Raw genomic sequence first — 19882 nt, 5'->3', positions numbered from 1 at the left:
TGTAATGCATTGGAGTGAAGTGAACATTTTGAGAATCAATAATTACTTACAGCCTGTCTCTTTCATTGAGGAACAGTTTTTTTTTTTTCATACTATTTGTTGAACTCCTTTACTTAGTGTAGGATTAACTGAATGATCATTAAATAAACTGAAATTAGCTTTTTGTAAAAAATTAAGAAAGGGAATGGCGAAGGAAGAAGAATTGGAGAATGGGTGGGAGGGAGGATAGAGTGGGAAGTATCATGATGTTCCAAAACCTATACATATGAAATACATGAAAGTTACATAACTTACATAAAATTTTAACAAATCTTAAAGACAAAGATGCCAGTAGGCAAAATGCTTAAGTACAAAGACAAATACTTATGTTTGCTGTTGATGCAAAAAAAAAAAAAAAAGTCCACAGGGGAATGACAAATTCTCTCAGAACTAAGCATCTTGTAAACATATGCAATGGAAAAGCAGACTCAAGCTCAGCCGAGAACACAGCCACTGTGCTGTTTAAGGCTAATTTGTCTTCCCCACTTGGAGTCAATATGCTAAGAAATAAGGGGTTAAAAAGATGTTCTAGGCTCCTGTGACTGTTGAGTCTATTTCTCCTCTTGTGAGCTGCTCATTTGTTGTGGGGACACAACCTTTCTAGACTCTCGCAATATTTTCAGTAAATCAAATTCAAGGTTTACTCACATTTGCTGGCCTGCAGCTCCTCGAATCCTTCTGACCACAGCAGTGCTTCCTCTGGGGGAGGCCTGCAAGAGAAGTTCTGCAGTTAAGAGGGCACATATCAGGTCCCCTTTCCAGCTCAGCTGTTCAGGTTTGTGAGCACAGGATTCTCAATTTAATTAATGAAAGTTTATTGTTTGCTTTTCTTACTGGTTTTGGGCTTCCCAGGAGTGGAAGAATTTTTGCAAGAAATAACTCAATCATGTCTTCCAATCTTTTAATCTTAAAAAAAAAATCACTAAGCAGACAGGTTTGAAAGCACAACTACAGCTGAATATATTTTTATCCAATAAAGCTGTCTAGTAGCTACAGACAAACCAAATGAGACAAAAACAAGTAGCAATCTTATCGACCTAATATTTAAGCTCAGCATTGAATTACTGAAGTTTCCTCAGTTCCTCAGACTGTAACTACCAATGTTAAGAGTAAAGGTCAGAACTACCTTAAAATCACAAAGATATCATTTTTTAAAGATGTATTTGTTTATTTGAAAGTCAGAAGTACACAGAGAGAGGAGAGGAAGAGAGAGAGGGAGAGATCTTCCATCCACTGGTTCACTCCCCAATTGGCTGCAATAGGTGGAGCTGTGCTGATTCGAAGTAAGGAGCTTCTTCCAGGTTTCCTACATGGGTACAGGGACCCAAGGACTTGGGCCATCTACTACTGCTTTCCCAGGCCATAGCAGAGAGCTGGATTGGAAGAGGAGCAGCCAGGACTTGAACCCACACCATATGGGAATGCACCACTGCAGGCAGTGGCTTTACCTGTTACACCACAGCACCAGCCCCATCACAGAGATATCTTAATATATTGTACAGTCCAAACAGCAGATGATGGTACCTGGCACCATGAATTAAGGCACCCACCCCATATTGGCAATGGTTTGAATCTAGGCTGCTCCACTTTCAATTCAGTTCCCTGCTAATGCAGCTGGGAAAGCAGTGGTGGATGCCCCAAGTCCTTGGACCCTTAAGCCCTAGTCCAAGATCCAGAAGAAACTCCTGTCTCAGCCTCACCCAGCCCCTGGTCCTTGTGGCCATTTAGGGGAGTGAACCAGAGGTTGGAAGACTTCCCTTGTTCTGCCTCTCCCTCTCTGTAACTCTGACTTTCAAAAAACCTTAAAAAAAAAAGATGCTATTTCTGGCCCACAAACAGTGGCAGTTTCTTTGCAAGGTTAATTGCTTTGCACCTTCGGTCCTGGATGCACCAGAGACCATGCATAGGGAGTGATGAGTGACGACTGGCCCCAGCCTCGCACCCCTCTGACCCACAACACTCCTTTGAGGAAGACATTGCAGAACTATGATTTGTTCCACAGTCATGACTGTGTGAGAACGGCTTTATCATGAAAAAGTGAGAAAGGACTCAAAAGGAAGTCTTCAGCCAGCAAAAGCACGTCCCCTGATATGAGCAGGCATACAAGATTAAGTTAATCAGATTCATGAGCCCCAACCCCTATGTATTCCACCTGTGTTCCCAACTTGCCAAGCAGACAACTAATCACGCCCCTTTGGGGAGTGCATAGAAAGCATGGAGCCCTCTGGCCTGCCCTTGCCCTCACAAGCCTCCAGGCACACAGCTTTTTAGCAGCCCCTCCGCTGTCTGCCCACACCACGTGGTTTTGTGGTCATTCCCGCCTGCACAGTTTTTCCTCTCCCCGTGGCTCTGGACTGTGAAGGCTTGTACATGGCCCTTGTTCACCCCACGTCTCTTGGTGTGGGGCCTTCTGGCTGCCTCTGGAGCCTCCTGGCTTGCCCTGCTGCTGCTCTCCTGCCCACATGCTCTCTCTCTTTTGCAGCCTCTGGTCTACTCCCTGGAAAAGCCTGGTGTGCCACAGCCGCTTTCAATTTCTCACCCCCTTCCTCTTGGTAAATCCCTCACCTTCCTGTGTATTTCTCTCACACTGTAAATGCTAGACTGTACCATGTTTTCTCATTTACAGAAACCCAATATTTAGAATTCTTATCTAAATAGACAAGGACCCTCAATATATCAATCTTGATTTTAAAATAAAGGTAAATGATGTCCCGCCCACCCCCTCCCCCCAGCAGCAGCACAGGATGATCAAGAGCACAGCGTGGCCAGGGTTCCTGGGACGAAACTGTTCTCAGCCACACACAAGGCCGCTCCACCTGCCTCCTTGCAAGCCCTCCCCGAGTGTCCACACTCACAAAGCGAGCACAGCTCTCATAGATACAATTTCCCAGAGTAAATTTGTATTGTGCACTTGGCTTTTCTGCAGACATTCAGGTTACAGGATATCCCAAAGTGCCGCGTGTGTAGAAAGCCGCATGTACTCTCGAGGACCAGTTCATCTTCTCCAGCTTTTCCACACTCTTGGTGTCATGCGGTACCAGTCCCCGCACACACAGACTACTAACCCGCAGCCCTCAGCGGGCTGCAGCCTTTACAGCCCACCGGCGTGGAGGCGGGTCTCTCGGGGCCAGCCCCGCCCTTCTAGAGAGATGATTGGCTGAAGGCCTACGGCAGGGGCAAAGCCTGAGCCGGTGCTGGGCACTGAAGCCCGTGAACTGGCTGGAAGCCAGGGAGCTGTTGACATCTGAGCTACCACTTAGAGCTCCATCTGGCGAGATGCCACAACCTGCAGGCCTGCAGAAGGTGATGAATTTTTCCAGGCCACAGAGCTATGGCGCAGGCAGGCTCAGGCTCTCCTTTCCCCCAGCCTGGGGAATCTCTGCCCCCTAGCTGAGCGGATTTCCGGAAAGCACAGCTGTGCCTCTGCTTCCCTCCTTAGTGGGCAGGCGAACCAGGAACTCTGCAACACGGGGCCGGGTAGTCTCCAGCAGCAGGAGACAGTGACTGTCTGAAGGTGACACCGGAGGTGGGCCTGCTTTTGGGTGGGCTCTGGGTGGACATCTGTGCTCCTGGGCCCGTGGGGCTACTCATCGCCTCCTGGCAGCACTGGGAGCTGGCGTCCTGGTGACGAGGAAGGGTGAGTGAGGCGCAGTGAGCTCCGAACTTGGGCGTACCGAGGTCTTTGGAGTCTAGCAGTGCAAAGAGACAAGCTCGCCTCCTGAGTCACTGCTGGCCAGCTTAGAACTCACCAGAACCTTTAATTAACAAAAACAACGTATATAGTGGTGCGGTGGGGTGGGAGCACTTTACTTGAATGAGCTGCATTTGTGAATTCCTCAGAAACCACCACCCCCTCCCTACTCCTGCAGTCTTAAAATGATTGGTAAGTCAGGCATCACTGTGTCCTAGTGAGTAAAGCCGCTGTTTGCAGTGCTGACATCCCATATGGGAACTGGTTCAAGTCCCGGTTGCTCCGCTTCCAATCCAGCACTCTGCTATAGCCTGGGGAAGCGGTAGAAGATGGCCCAAGTCCTTGAGCCCCTGCACCTGCATGGGAGGCCCAGAAGAAGCTCCTGGCTCCTGGTTTCAGATGGGCACAGCTCCAGCCCTCAGCCATTTGGGAGTGAACCGGTGGCTAGAAGACCTTTCTGTCTGTCCCTCTCTCTATGTGTAACATTACCTTTCAAATAAATAAATCTTTTTTAAAAAGTTGTATCTAATGTTGTGAACTAACTGTGCATACACAATTAGTTAAGCAAGAAGAATAACAAAAATAATAAGGAAGAGGAGAATGAGGAGGGGAATGCTGAGATAATGTGGTACAATAAGAGAATGAAAATGTTTCAGGGCTGGCACCATGGGATATTGGCTAAAGCCACCTCCTACAGTGCCAGCACCCCATATGGGCATCACTTCTAGTCCTGGCTGCTCTTCTTTCAATCAAGTTCCCTGTCATGTCCTGGGAAAGCAGTAGAAGGTGGCCCAGCTCCTTGGTCCCCTGCGCCTGTGTGTGAGACGCAGAAGAAGCTCCTGGCTCCTGGCTTCAGATTTGCATAGCTCTGGGTGTTGTGGCCATTTGGGAAGTAAATCAGTGGATGGAAGATTCTCTCTGTCTCTGTCTCTGTCTCTGTCTCTGTCTCTCTCTCTCTCTCTCTCTCTCTCTCTCTTTCTCTCTCTTTCACTGCCTCTGCCTCTTTGTAACTCTGCCTTTCAGGTAAATAAAAAAAATCTTAAAAAAAAGAAAAAGAAAGAAAATGGTCCAAGGAGAAGAAAGTAGCAAAACAGCTGAATGCTGTTGCGAGTTTAAGATAAAGGCAGGGAAGTGACATTGACTTAGACAAGATTGAAGTTGTTGGCGATATTGCTTAGCACAGCTTCTATGAAATGATGAGTATAAAGTCGTTAGAGCAGACTGATGAGAGGATAAAAAGTGAGGGAATGAAAGAATGACTGTAGAAAGCACTTTAGGGAAAGAAAGGAGAGAATTGAAGTTGTAACTCTAAAGGAGGTGTGATCAAGGAAACATCTTTTTCTCTTCCCTCCCTCCTCCCCCTCTCCTTTTTCCTCCCTCCCTTCCTCCCTTTTTTTCCTTCTTTCCTTCCTTCTTTTCTGCATAAATACTTAATAGAGAGGGGAATTTTTTGCAGAAGTAGTTGAGGGTGTCATCCAAAACCTAAGTGAGAAGCCTATAGAATTAGGAACACATCATCTGTTGAAAGAGGAGAGAGAAGGTAGAATTTATATGTGGGGAAGGTGTCTTGCATGGTAGGAATATTAGAGTTCCCAACTCATTCATTATACTTGCTCAATGAAGTATGAGCCAGGTCATCAGTAGACAGTAAGGGACAGTCAGGGGTGATACAAATTTGAGGAGGAAAAGGGTTTGGAAAAGTAACATGGATAGTGGAGAAACCAATGTCCTTGGGAAGTATAGTGTAATACTCACCAGTGTTGAGTGCCCATTTGAATCTGAGATTACAAATAAAAATGGGTTCATTTCTCCTGACTCAGCTTCCCACCATTGGCATTCTGAGCTGCTGCCACTGCTGCCCTTACCACCACAGCCATGATCTCCTTAACAGACACCCAGAAAATTGGAATGGGATTACAGGATTTGGAGTGTTTTTCCTGTTCATTGGAATGGTTCTTTTTTTGACAAAGTGTTACTTCCTATTGAAATGTTTTGTTTGTGGCTGGCTTGGTTTTTGTAATTGGTTTAGAAAGAATATTCAGATTCTTCTTTCAAACACGTAAAATGAAAGCCACTGGATTTTTCCTGGGTGGTGTATTTGTAGTCCTCATCAGTTGGCCTTTGGTAGGTGTGTTTTTCAAAACTTATGGATTCTTTCTCTTGTTCAGGGGCTTTTCCTGTGGTGGTTGGCTTTATTCGAAGAGTGCCAGTGCTTGGATACCTCTGAAATTTACCTGGAACTAGATCATTTGTGAATAAAGTTGGAGAAAGCAACAATATGATATAACAAAAAGTGAATTTGAAGAATCATTTAAAATATTATTTATAAAGTTCTTTGAAGAATATTTAGCACAAAATTAAATTTCATGAAGTAGCTTTTAATGTTCTTTACATAAGTTTAAAATGTATAGCCTACAAAGTACCAACAGCAGTTAGCAAAGAATCAATGAAAAAATAGGCCTTCTAATCAAGTGACCGGAAGTCAGCAAGCAAACTGAGGGAGAGGAAATCGTGTTGCAATGGGTATTGAGACTCCTGAAGGCTGTCTTCATTGTTTCCACCATGTATGAAACACAGCCATCTTTGAGAACTGTGGTGCCTGATTTTTTTTTTTTTTGCAAGTTCAGAAGCACCCATAGGCATTTGCTTTGTAGAAATGTCCACTACAATGGCAAATATATTTCCAATGCAGTGTACCTTTGAAAGTGTTGCATGAGTTAGATTAAATTATGTCCTTTTGATGTATTAAAGCCAAGGGAAACCCAGTTTTCATGTATGAATTGCTTTTTTTTTGTAAATATGTGGTTAAAATAAAACTTTTATGGTCTTTCTGAATCTTAGTTTTTTACAGCCAGATGTAAATCTGAACTTTGTAATAGTCTTTTTATCTGGAATAGGCAAAGATCTATTAGTTCTCTTACTTCCTAAATTATAGCTGACTAAGCACTTTTCTGGTCAACCACACACTCTGGAAGTGTGGATGCTTCTTTGGAGTCTGACCTCCTGAGTTTCTGTATCCTTCATTACATGTTAATATTTAATAGAAAGCATTTTTGACCATGAAGAGGTCTGTTATGAAACTTGTCTCATTAAATATTCTTCTACTTAATGATACCAAATGATGCAAACCAAGTAGATTTTTCTACATCATGATGTGTTTTTTCTTCATTCTTTTATTTTTTTTAATTTTAGCAGTGGCTTTACTATTTTGTTTTTAATTAATTAAAATTTACTTTTAATAATGTTTACTTTAAGACATATAACATATTAAAATGTTAAACTTATAACTTATTAAAAGCAGTTCATTTAATCTGAATCTTCATTTATTTTCACCTTTTTCATAATATACAAAAATGAGTATATATGATGTATGCTTCATATGATTATTCTTTGGGTTAAGGAAATGGAAAAAATATTTTAAGTTCACATCCTAAGGTTATTTTATTAGAATTAAACTGGCCATGGTTACCTAAAAATATGACACTAAAAAAAAGGTGAGAAGTTGCTGATTGACAGCAAGAAACAGCAGTTGTTTCTTTTATAATAGACGTGGAAACACATTTCAACAGGCACAGTACTATTTGTTTTATCATGAATGTTTGTGCTATTTATTTTTAAACACTTTCAAAGCTTTTTAACACATAAAATCCTAATTGAAATTTGTGGTATTATTTACAAACATGTCTACAAACTATATTACAACTTGTATTATCTTTAGTAAATCTTTTGATGCACATAGAATTCCTAACCTTGTTCATCTAAAGAAAGAAAGACTTGGTACATAGTCTGATGGTTCAGTTTTGGAGATTTCTGTCTTTTTGGGAACTTTCATTTGACTTAAGATGTATCTGTGAAAATGGCGATACATGGAGACTCCTACCTCAATCGTTCATGGAATAAAAGACCTCAAGTTGTGTCTAATGTTCTTCAAAAATTAATATCCTCACTTGGGCAGTGTCAAATATATCTACATTGAGTGTTGGCTTATATAGGTGCCCTGTAGGACTCTGTTAAACATATTTTTGACTGATTCATATCATTTACAGTGGGTCAATTATTTTCAGAGTAAGAAGAGTATCTGTTGATGTAAGGCACATCTATATTGTTTCACTTCTTTGTAGACATGTATTTCTTATAAAATGTTGCACTGTAACAGAGATACCTTTTCAACAAAAAAATAAGAATAGAAATAGTAGAGGGAGGAAGAAGGGTGGGAGTATGGGCAGGAGGGAGGATAGGGTGAAGCGAATCACTGTGCTCCCAAATTTGTATATATGAAATGTATGAAGTTGTACACCCTAAATTTTTTTAAAGTAAGGAAAACACAATGGGCACCCATGCACCTTCACTAAGTTCAATACTTGCTACAGTTTTGTGGGTTTTGCTTCATCTATTTATGTGTGCATTTTCTGTGAACCACTTCAGAGTTGCAGACATCATGACAGTGCATACTCAGAATGCCTGCCTCAGAAATAAAAGCCAACATTTATAGTCTCAATGATCACCATTTAGCCTCCTTGAAATGTGCCTGAGAAGTCAGCAGAAATTGCCCCAAATTCTTGGGTTGCTGCTACCCATGTAGGAGACCAGAATAAAGTTCCTGGCTCCTGGCTTATGCTTGGCCCAGACCTAGTTATTGTGGGCATTGGGGAGTGAACCAGCAGATGGAAGATATTTCCCTATCTCTCCTCTTTCCTCTTTTCTCTCTCTCTCTTGCGCTATCACTCTCACTCTCTCTCCATGTGTGTTGCTATCCCTTTCAAATGAATGAATGAATAAATGAATGAATGAATATTTGAAAAGATACAGTTCAAATAGTGGAAGACAAGTGCCATGTGAGGAAACAGTAGAGGAATTGTATTTAAAATTTATCAAAAACTTAATCAACAGTAAGAAAATAAACTCTTCAATTTAAACAGTTGATAAAAATGTGAAAAGTCACTTTCTTTTAAAGATTTTATTTATTTATTTGAAAGGTAAGTTACAGACAGTGAGAGGGAGAGTCAGAGAGAAAGGTCTTCCTTCCGTTGGTTCACTCCCAAATGGCCACAATGGCTGGAGCTGTGCCAATCTGAAGCCAGGATCCAGGTGCTTCTTCCTGGTCTCCCATTTGGTTGCAGGGGCCCAAGGACCTGGGTCATGTTCTGCTATCCCAGGCAATAGCAGAGAGCTGGATTGGTCACTTTCACATCAAATATACATATTAGAAATAAGTGAATAGATGCAGCAAACTGGAACCACTCTTGAGCACTGATTTCCAGCTTTTGTTTTTTTTTTGGACAGGCAGAGTGGACAGTGAGAGAGAGAGACAGAGAGAGAAAGGTCTTTCTTTGCCATTGGTTCACCCTCCAATGGCCACCACAGCTGGTGCACTGCAGCCGGCGCACCATGCTGATCCGATGGCAGGAGCCAAGTACTTATCCTGGTCTCCCATGGGGTGCAGGGCCCAAGCAGTTGGGCTATCCTCCACTGCATTCCCTGGCCACAACAGAGAGCTGGCCTGGAAGAGGGGCAACCGGGACAGAATCCAGTGCCCCGACCAGGACTAGAATCTGGTGTGCCAGTGCTGCAAGGCAGAGGATTAGCCTAGTGAGCTGTGGCGCTGGCCCTCCAGCTTTCTCATAGATTGTCCTCTAAGCATCTCATGAAGACAAAAGAAATGGACAGTCTCATTTGTCTCTACTTTGAACAAGGCTTATTCATACTTGCAGACTCTGGGAGGCAGTTGAAATATCTCAAGTAAGTCTTATGCCTAAGTGTGAGACATGGATTGCATTCTTCACTTCTGGCTTCAGCCTGGTACAGTTCTGGACATGCACATTTGACAGCAATCTCCTCTTAGACAAGATCCCTTCTGATAAATCTTGTCTAGCAGAATACCACCTAGCACTCCCAGAATACTAGCTTTATATATATATAAATATATATATATTTATATATATATTTATATATATATATTTATATATATATTTATATATATATATTTATATATATATAAATCTTCAGCAAATGTCCCAGAGAATATTCTGTTGAGACTGATTTATATCACATGCTATAAGTCCATTGTAAAATAATTGCTAAAGAAGTAAATGTTAATCATAACACATTTCAATCTTAAGCATAATGCTCTTTTTAAAAATAATCTTTTCACTCTCATGTCCAGCTGTAGATTAGCTTTTTCCAAAGTCTCATGTTATATGAAGTCAATTTTTTTCCAAAGAAAGTTGAAAATTGTTTCTTTTTCAAATTGCTATCATTTTTTTTCTAAGAGACTCAGGAGTTTAAAATTCTGCCTATGGGGTCCATTGATGTTTTGCAGTAAACTAAATCTCTGCCTGTGGTGCTGGTATCCTATATTGGTGCAGGTTCATGTCCTGCCCCTCTTTTGATCCAGCTCTTTGCTATGGCAAAGAAAAGCAGTGGAAAGTGGCCCAAGCACTTGGGCCTCTGCACTTCTATGGGAAACCCCCAAAAAACTCCTGGCTCCTGGCTTCAGATCAGCCCAGCTCCAGCCATAGTGGCTGTTTGAGGAATGAACCAATGGATGGAAAACCTTTATCCCTGTGTCTTCCTATCTCTATCTGTAACTCTACCTCTCAAATAAATAAATAACATCTTTAAAAATTCTTCATTTTGAAATATTGTGGTATCATAAGGAAGCCTTTTTGTTCTATGATAATAAACTCCAAGAAATTAAACAGCTCTGCCCCCTTGAACACAAATAAAAGACTTGAAATTCAACATATTTTAGGGTTAATTTCTAAATGTGACTCTTAATAATAGCGCAAAATACAGACTGCATATCATAAGAGGCAGTCAAAATTTGTTTATCAAGTCACATTTAGTACTGACTGTAGTTTGAATACTACAAATGTAAAAAATTGTGTATAACTTATAACCTCAAAGAAAAGTTACTCTGTTGTGATATAATCCATGTATTACCAAATTTATAAATGATCCAAAGTTCAGAACAACCATTGACAGGTAGATTAATTGTAGTGATAGAGCATAGGAGGACATGTCTATTGAAAAGGAAAGAGTCTCAGTACAGAGACTGCTGATGATCAGTGAGATAGTGAAGAAAGAACCAGGAAGATCAACATGGCTTGGGACAATTACATAAGGAAATGAAGAGCTTGAACTAAAAGATTAAAAAGCCGGGGCAGGCACTGTGGTTTAGCGGGCAAAGCTGATGCTTGCAATGCCAGCATCCCATATGGGTGCTGGTTCAAATCCAGCTGCCCATTTCTGATCCAGCTCTCTGATGTGGCCAGGGAAAGCAATAGAAGATGGCCCAAGTCCTTGGGCCCCTGCACCTGTGTGGGAGACCTGGAAGAAGTTCCTGGCTCCCGGCTTCAGATCCATGCAGCTCCAGCTGTTGTGGCCAATTAGGGAGTGAGCCAGCAGATGGAAGACCTTTCTCTCTCTAACTCACTCTCTCTCTCTTTCTCTCTCTCTCTGCCTCTCCTTATCTCTCTGTGTGTAACTCTGACTTTCAAATAAATAAATAAATCATTTTTTTAAAAAAGAGATTTATAAGTCTATTTCAGAAGACTATCAAAGGCCTGGTGACAGAGAGGGAGTGCTACAAAGAGCAAATTGCTAGAGGAGATCACAGAAATCAGCTCTACCCTCTTGGAATGAAAGGGCTGAAATTTTGTTGCATCATTCAAAAATGCTTTATATAATTCTCTGAAAGTCTTCTTCACAGGAGACTAGCAGCTCAAAGTCCTTCCACTGAAAGAGGGAGAAGAGAGCAATTGCTATGTAATCTGCTATGCTAGCATTGGGAAACTTTGAAAGTATTGAAATGTCTGTTGTGCACATTACAGGGTAAAAGGGCACACAGGAACACATCCTATGTGAATAAACCCAATGCTAATCAAAATGGGGAAAAACTGTTCTGAGGTACAATCTCAAGGATGGATATAATCTGGTATAGAAAACTCTTGACATGGCAGATTTAGTACAAGAATTTAGCTGAATTTTGAAAGATTGTATATAATATACAGTAACTTGTAATTTTGCTTTTCATGAGGTTGCATGGCCCTCAGTGTGAGGTTATAGCATAGATATGAGTCTACTACAGCTACTGAGTGAGGTGATCCCTGAGTATTTATTTGCATGTCACTGCAGTTTTGTGTTCTCTTCTCACATTAACAGTTTATAGAACTCCAGTGAAATGCTACAATACCATATTTCTCCATGAAAAATTAGTCTGTGAAGATTCATGATTCATTTGTCAGTGAAGATCCACTCAAAGTGTTAGTAGTTTTATCCATAAACTTACACTTGATAAATTAAAAATGGATTATCAAATTATACAGAGGCATGGAAATTTGAAGTTATCAAGTTCTATATGGAAACAATAAAAAGTGATTTGGGAACCCAACTTAACAAATGTTCTAAATCACCTGAAATTTGTTCTTATTGTGAAAGATAAAACTTTAGTAAAATCTGAATAAAAAAAAACAAATAAAATATGCTGACCATTAGGGAATTATAATGAGAAAGCATGAACTATACATTAAGTGAATGAAAATTCACATATCAATAAAACAGAGGAAGTACACACCTATAAGGGTGTTAACAATATAAAACATCAATGACAATGACTATGCTTTACAAGTATACAAAACAACAGAAAGTCTTATTCATGGCAGGTGAGAATATATAGTGGTGCTTTACAAGATATCTTGACATGCTCTCATAAAGGCTACAATAGTATCAACATACAATGCAGCAACCATGTCCCTATTTATTTATCCAATTCTCATGAAAACAAACTGATGCCCACATATAACCCAATGGCTTTATTTACCACGACCTAACTTTTAAGACATAAAGATTCTTTCAGTAGGTTAACAGATAATCAAATTGTCACACTAGGTAAAGACTTGTGAGGCAGAAGATCCTTAATGTGCAGCCACTTGGCATGGGGACCAATAGAAAAGGAAGAAACATAAAGTGGACACAGATAAATGGCACAGAGCCACCGAAGGAATGCATGCTCTCTCAGACAAAGGACATATGTCACCAAATGCTCATATGAGCTGAGACACAGGGAATGAAGAGACTGCAGGACAAAAAAAAGTCATCCTGTAGGTCAGAAAGGTTAGAGACACTGAAGTCCTGAAGTGGGCTATATGGACAAGGGAAGCAGTCATTCTTGTAAGTGGCAGACTCATTCAGCCAGCACATGCTGCAGGCACAATTGACAGAGTCTTCTAAGAGCTGGGCTGGATGACAGACAAAGATTCTTCAATGACAAAAGCTAAAGGACTGACAGGGTTCACAGTCACATAAAATGGTATACTTCAGAGAATATACTGGTTTCAGGATCATGATTAGAGACACACAGAGTCTGGCATAGTTACAGGCACATGGGGTTGGGGCCATTGGGAGGCAGATGGGGTCTGCAGGTATAGGATGTAGAAGCAAAGGTAGGAATACCTGGGATTCCATATAAATCAGTTCTTGGAGAAAATTTATATGCTTCAGTAAATATGTTGGAATCAAAGGCAAAATCAGTCATTTTGGGTTCATTCTTATAATTAAAATAAGAAACATAGAAAGAAACAGAGGGTAGACTGTGGCATAGCAGGTAAAGCCACTGCCTGTAGTGTCAGGATCCCATATGGGTGCCTGTTCAAGTCCTGGCTACTCTACTTCTGATCTAGATCTCTTCTATGGCCTGGGAAAACAGTAGAAGATGGCTGAAGTGCTTGGGCCCCTGCACCCACATGGGAGACCTGGAGGAAGCTCCTGGCTCCTGGTTTCAGATCAGATCAGCACAGCTCTGGCTGTTACTGCCATTTGGGGAGTGAACAAGCTGATGGAAGACCACTCTCTCTGTCTCTCTCTCTCTTCTTCTCTCTCTCTGCATCTGCCTCTTTCTCTTTGTAACTCTGCCTTTCAAATAAATAAATAAATCTTTAAAAAAAAGACTGTCTTGGGGCTGGCTCTGTACCACAGTAGGTTAATCCTCTGTGGTGCCAGCATCCCATATGGGCACCAGTTCTAGTCCTGGCTACTCCTCTTCCAATCCAGCTCTCTGCTGTGGCCTAGAAAAGCAGTAGAAGATGGCCCAATTGCTTTCCCCTGCACTTGCATGGGAGACCAGGAAGAAGCACTTGGCTCCTGGCTTCAGATCAGTACAGTTCCGGCCATGCAGCCACCTGGGGAGTGAACCAGTGGAAGGAAAGCCTTTCTCTCTCTCTCTCTCTGTAACTCTACCTGTAAAATAAATAAATAAAATCTTCTTTAAAACAAAAAACTAACAGCACAATAAACAAAGAACATTTTCTATGGGCTAGAGCTCCTCTCACAGTCTCTCCTCAACAAATGTAGTGGAGATGTGGTCAGGAAAATAAAACATAAAGAAAATGTTAGATATAAGGAAAAATTTTTAAGAAGCTAAATTGTCAATATATGAAGATGACACTATTATCTACAAAGATAATCCAAAATAGTCCAAAAGTAAATCCAAACTGATAAGTGAATTAAGCAAAATTACTGGATTAGCAAGCAATATATGCAATCAGGTGGGTCATTATGTGCCAGCAAGAAACAAACAGGAAGCAATTGTAAGTGACCAAATACAGACCAGGAAAGAAATTCTTAAGGGAAATGAAACAAATGTAATATCTTTAAATATTCTTAATATATATTCAAGTGACCTAAGGGCAGAATAGAACAAGACTATGAAGACAAAGAAAGGCCCTGGATCCAATAGACATTTGTAAGTTGCAACTCATGAGCACTTTGTTGTTGCAGTTTACAGGACCCCAGTGCGTGGGGTCACCGGGAGGTGACCCAGCCTCCTGCTGTCTGCAGAGTAAGGCCATAGGAGTGTGAGATGGCTTCAGACTCTAGTCCAGGCTTCATCCCTCACTGTCCTCACTCTGCATGACCCCAGTGACTGCCCCCATGCCAAGGGCAATTCTGATTGGTTGCATCTCCTCTGATGTCATGTGCGCTTACTGGCTGTGAGAACTGTCTATTCAGTGCACCTGGACAACACTGCATAACCATGGTGATCTTCTTTGCTGGCTCCGTTATACTGGGCTTTCCAACTCTGCTGCTGAGAAAGGCCCCAGGTGGGTGAGGCTTGTCGTTCTGTGAATATCTCGCACAACTGCAGTCCTCAGAAGTGCAGGGGGAGGCCTTGGAAGCCGGTGAGTGTGTGGGGCCATTCCACTTGGCCTGCAGGCTGTGAGCTCAGCCTACAGCCGGGACACTGGCCATTTTGTCTCACTCGGCACTCAGAGATTCAGCTCAGACCTAGAGCTCCTTCCATGCTGCTTGGGGTCCCCTCAATTTGTGTGGGGAGGACAGACTGTCCTCAGGGAGAATTCAGAATGCATGTGTGGTGTTCCTGTGAGGAGGAACCATGATCTCTGGGATCCTCTGTCCCTCCTTTCTGAGGGACACAGTTGGGGGAATCAGGATCTCAAGCCTACAACCTGGTCCTCCCGGCATAGTTCTTCTAGGGATCTGGGCCCACTTTCTGTTGCTAGTAACACAGTATCACAGACTGCGCAAGTTGCAGAAAACAGTTTTATTCGTCTTACGGTTTCAGTCTAATTTGGAGGGGCAGCATCTGATGATGACCTTCTTATTGACAAAGCCCTGAGGTGGCTCAGAGACCATGTGGCCAGTAGGGGAGAGGCCAATGTAAAAAGGTTTCTATAGTAGACACCCTGTTGAAAACCCATTAAACACTTTTTTTTATCTTTTATTTAATGAATATAAATTTCCAAAGTACGACTCATGGGTTACAATGGCTTCCCCCCCCATACCGTCCCTCCCACCCACAACCCTCCCCTTTCCCACTCCCTCTCCCCTTCCATTCACATCAAGATTCATTTTCAATTATCTTAATATACAGAAGATCAGCTTAGTATACCTTAAGTAAGGATTTCAACAGTTTGCTCCCACACAGAAACATAAAGTGAAAAATAATAGATGATTTTTTTAAATGATGATGAAATCAGATCAGACCTATTGTCATGTTTAATCCCAGTGAGAGTCAAGTTGGGAATTGATAATTTCTTTTTCTTTTTTTACAGAAGATCAGTTTAGTGTACATTAAGTAAAGATTTCAATCGTTTGCACCCCCATAGAAACACAAAGTGAAATATACTGTTTGAGTACTCGTTATAGCATTAAGCCTCAGTGTACAGCACATTAAGGACAGAGATCGTACATGAGGAGTAAGTGCACAGTGACTCCTGTTGTTGACTTTACAAATTGACACTCCTGTTTATGGCATCAGTAATCTCCCTATGCACCAGTCATGAGTTTCCAAGGCTATGGAAGCCCCTTGAGTTCTCCGACTCTTATCTTGTTTAGACACAGTCACAGTCAAAGTGGAGGTTCTCTCCTCCCTTCAGAGAAAGGCACCTCCCTCTTTGAAGACCTGTTCTTTCCACTGGGATCTCACTCACAGAGATCTTTTTGCCAGAGTGTCTTGGCTTTCCATGCCTGAAATACTCTCATGGGCTTTTCAGCCAGATCCGAGTGACTTTAGGGCTGATTCTGAGGCCAGAGTGCTGTTTAGGACATCCGCCATTCTATGAGTCTGCTGAGCATCTCGCTTCCCATGTTGGATCACTCTCCCCTTTATTTATTCTATTGGTTAGTGTTAGCAGGTACTAGACTTGTTTATGTACTCCCTTTGACTCTTAGTCCTTTCATTATGATCAATTGTGAACTGAAATTGATCACTTGGAATAGTGAGATGGCATTGGCACATGCCACCTTGATGGGATTGAATTGGAATCCCCTGGTATGTTTCCAACTCTACCAATTGGGGCAAGTCAGCCCGAGCATGCCCCAAATTATACATCTCTTCCCTCTCTTATTCCCACTTTTATGTTTAACAGGGATCACATTTCAGTTAATTTTCTTCTTCTTTTTTTTTTTTTTTTTGACAGGCAGAGTGGACAGTGAGAGAGAGACAGAGAGAGAAAGGTCTTCCTTTGCCGTTGGTTCACCCTCCAATGGCCGCCGCTGCAGCCGGTGCACCGCACTGATCTGATGGCAGGAGCCAGGATCCAGGTGCTTTTCCTGGTCTCCCATGGGGTGCAGGGCCCAAGCAGTTGGGCCATCCTCCACTGCACTCCCTGGCCATAGCAGAGAGCTGGCCTGGAAGAGGGGCAACCGGGACAGAATCTGGCGCCCCGACCGGGACTAGAACCCAGTGTGCCGGCGCCGCAAGGTGGAGGATTAGCCTATTGAGCCACGGTGCCGGCCACATTTCAGTTAATTTTCAACACTTAAGAATAACTGTGTGATAATTACAGAATTAAACCAGTCGTATTAAGTAGAACAAACAAAAAAAAAATACTATGAGGGATAATGTATTAAGTTGTCCATTAGCAGTCAGGGCTATGCTGATCAAGTCACCATTTCTCATAGTGTCCATTTCACTTCAGGAGGTTTCCTTTTTGGTGTTCAGTCAGTTGTCACCGATCAGGGAGAACATATGGTATTTGTCCCTTTGGGACTGGCTGATTTCACTCAGCATGATGTGTTCCAGATTCCTCCATTTTGTTGCAAATGACTGGATTTCGTTGTTTCTTACTGCGGAATAGTATTCTAAAGAGTACATATCCCATAATTTCTTTATCCAGTCTACCGTTGATGGGCATTTAGGTTGGTTCCAGGTCTTAGCTATTGTGAATTGTGCTGCAATAAACATTAGGCTGCAGACTGCTTTTTTGTTTATCAATTTAACTCCTTTGGGTAAATTCCAAGGAGTGGGATGGCTGGGTCGAAAGGTAGGGTTATATTCAGGTTTCTGAGGAATCTCCAGACTGACTTCCATAGTGGCTTGACCAGTTTGCATTCCCACCAACAGTGGGTTAGTGTCCCTTTTTCCCCACATCCTCGCCAGCATCTGTTGTTGGTAGATTTCTGAATGTGAGCCATTCTAACCGGGGTGAGGTGAAACCTCATTGTGGTTTTGATTTGCATTTCCCTGATTGCTAGTGACCTTGAACATTTTTTCATGTGCCTGTTGGCCATTTGGATTTCCTCTTTTGAAAAATGTCTATTGAAGTCCTTGGCCAATCTCTTATGTGGGTTGTTGGTTTTGTTGTTGTGGAGTTTCTTGATTTCTTTGTAGATTCTGGTTATTAACCCTTTATCTGTTGCATAGTTTTCAAATATTTTTTCCCATTCTGTCGGTTGTCTCTTCACTCTCCTGACTGTTTCTTTTGCAGTACAGAAACTTCTCAATTTGATGCAATCCCAATAGTTGATTTTGGCTCTCACTGTCTGTGCCTCCTGGGTCTTTTCCAGAAATTCTTTGCCTGTGCCAATATCTTGAAGGGTTTCTCCAATGTTCTCTAATAACTTAATGGTGTCAGGACGTAGATTTAGGTCTTTAATCCACGTTGAGTGGATTTTTGTGTAAGGTGTAAGGTAGGGGTTTTGCTTCATGCTTCTGAACGTGGAAATCCAGTTTTCCCAGCACCATTTATTGAATAGACTGTCCTTGCTCCAGGAATTAGTTTTAGATCCTTGATCAAATATAAGTTGGCTGTAGATGTTTGGATTGATTTCTGGTGTTTCAATTCTGTTCCATTGGTCTATCCATCTGTTTCTGTACCAGTACCATGCTGTTTTGATTACAACTGCCCTGTAGTATGTCCTGAAGTCTGGTATTGTGATGCCTCCGGCTTTGTTTTTGTTGTACAGATTGCTTTAGCTAAACGAGGTCTCTTGTGCCCCCATATGAATTTCAGCATCATTTTTTCTAGATCTGCGAAGAATGTCTTTGGTATCTTGATTGGGATTGCATTGAATCTATAAATTGCTTTTGGGAGAATGGACATTTTGATGATGTTGATTCTTCCAATCCATGAGCATGGAAGATTTTTCCATTTTTTGGTATCCTCTTCTATTTCTTTCTTTAAGGTTTTGTAATTTTCATCGTAGAGATCTTTAACGTCCTTGGTTAAGTTTATTCCAAGGTATTTGATTGTTTTTGTAGCTATTGTGAATGGGATTGATCTTAGCAGTTCTTTCTCAGTCATGGCATTGCTTGTGTATACAAAGGCTGTTGATTTTTGTGCATTGATTTTATATCCTGCCACTTTGCCAAACTCCTCTATGAGTTCCAATAGTCTCTTAGTAGAGTTCTTTGGATCCTCTAAGTACAAAATCATATCATCTGCAAAGAGGGATAGTTTGACTTCTTCCTTCTTGATTTGTATTCCTTTGATTTCTTTTTCTTGTCTGATGGCTCTGGCTAAAACTTCCAGAACTATGTTAAATAGCAGTGGTGAGAGTGGGCATCCCTGCCTGGTGCCAGATCTCAGTGGAAATGCTTCCAACTTTTCCCCATTCAATAGGATGCTGGCTGTGGGTTTTTTATAAATTGCTTTGATTATATTGAGGAATGTTCCTTCTATACCCAATTTGCTTAGAGTTTTCATCATGAAAGGGTGTTGAATTTTATCAAATGCTTTCTCTGCATCAATTGAGATAATCATATGGTTTTTCTTTTGCAGTCTGTTAATGTGGTGAATCACATTGATTGATTTGCGAATGTTGAACCATCCCTGCATACCAGGGATGAATCCCACTTGGTCTGGGTGGATGATCTTTCTGATGTGTTGTTGTATTCTATTGGCCAGAATTTTATTGACGATTTTTGCGTCTATGTTCATCAGGGATATTGGTCTGTAATTTTTTTCAGTGCTGCATCTTTCTCTCACTTAGGCATTAAGGTGATGCTGGCTACATAGAACGAATTTCTGAGGATTCCCTCTTTTTTGATTGTTCTGAATAGTTTGAGAAGAAATGGGATTAGTTCTTCTTTAAATGTCTGGTAGAATTCAGGAGTGAATCCATCAGGTCCTGGGCTTTTCTTTGTTGGGAGGGCCTTTATTACTGTTTCAATTTCTGTTTCAGTTATGGGTCTATTTAGGTTTTTGATGTCTTCATGGTTCAATTTTGGTAGATTGCATGTGTCCAGGAATCCATCCATTTCTGATAGGTTTTCCTGTTTGCTGGCATACAGGTCCTTGTAGTAATTTCTGATGATTCTTTTTATTTCTGTGGTGTCTGTTGTTACGTTTCCTTTTTCATCTCTGATTTTATTGATTTGGGTCTTTTCTCTTCTTTTTTTAGTTAGTTGGG

General features: G+C 41.5%; 1 pseudogene; it reads left to right on the top strand.

The window, feature by feature from the left end:
- The first annotated feature begins 5605 nt into the window (after window positions 1-5605).
- LOC149119241 (vesicle transport protein GOT1B pseudogene) lies at window positions 5606-6017 on the top strand (annotated as a pseudogene).
- The last annotated feature ends 13865 nt before the right edge of the window (window positions 6018-19882 follow it).

The sequence above is a fragment of the Oryctolagus cuniculus genome, chromosome Y (assembly GCF_051225735.1).
Source record: "Oryctolagus cuniculus isolate XC-2025 breed Fujian yellow rabbit chromosome Y, ASM5122573v1, whole genome shotgun sequence".
In the NCBI taxonomy this organism is placed as follows: Eukaryota; Metazoa; Chordata; class Mammalia; order Lagomorpha; family Leporidae; genus Oryctolagus; species Oryctolagus cuniculus.
The sequence above is the reverse complement of the archived record's forward strand: the minus strand, read 5'-3'. Positions and strand labels throughout refer to the sequence as shown.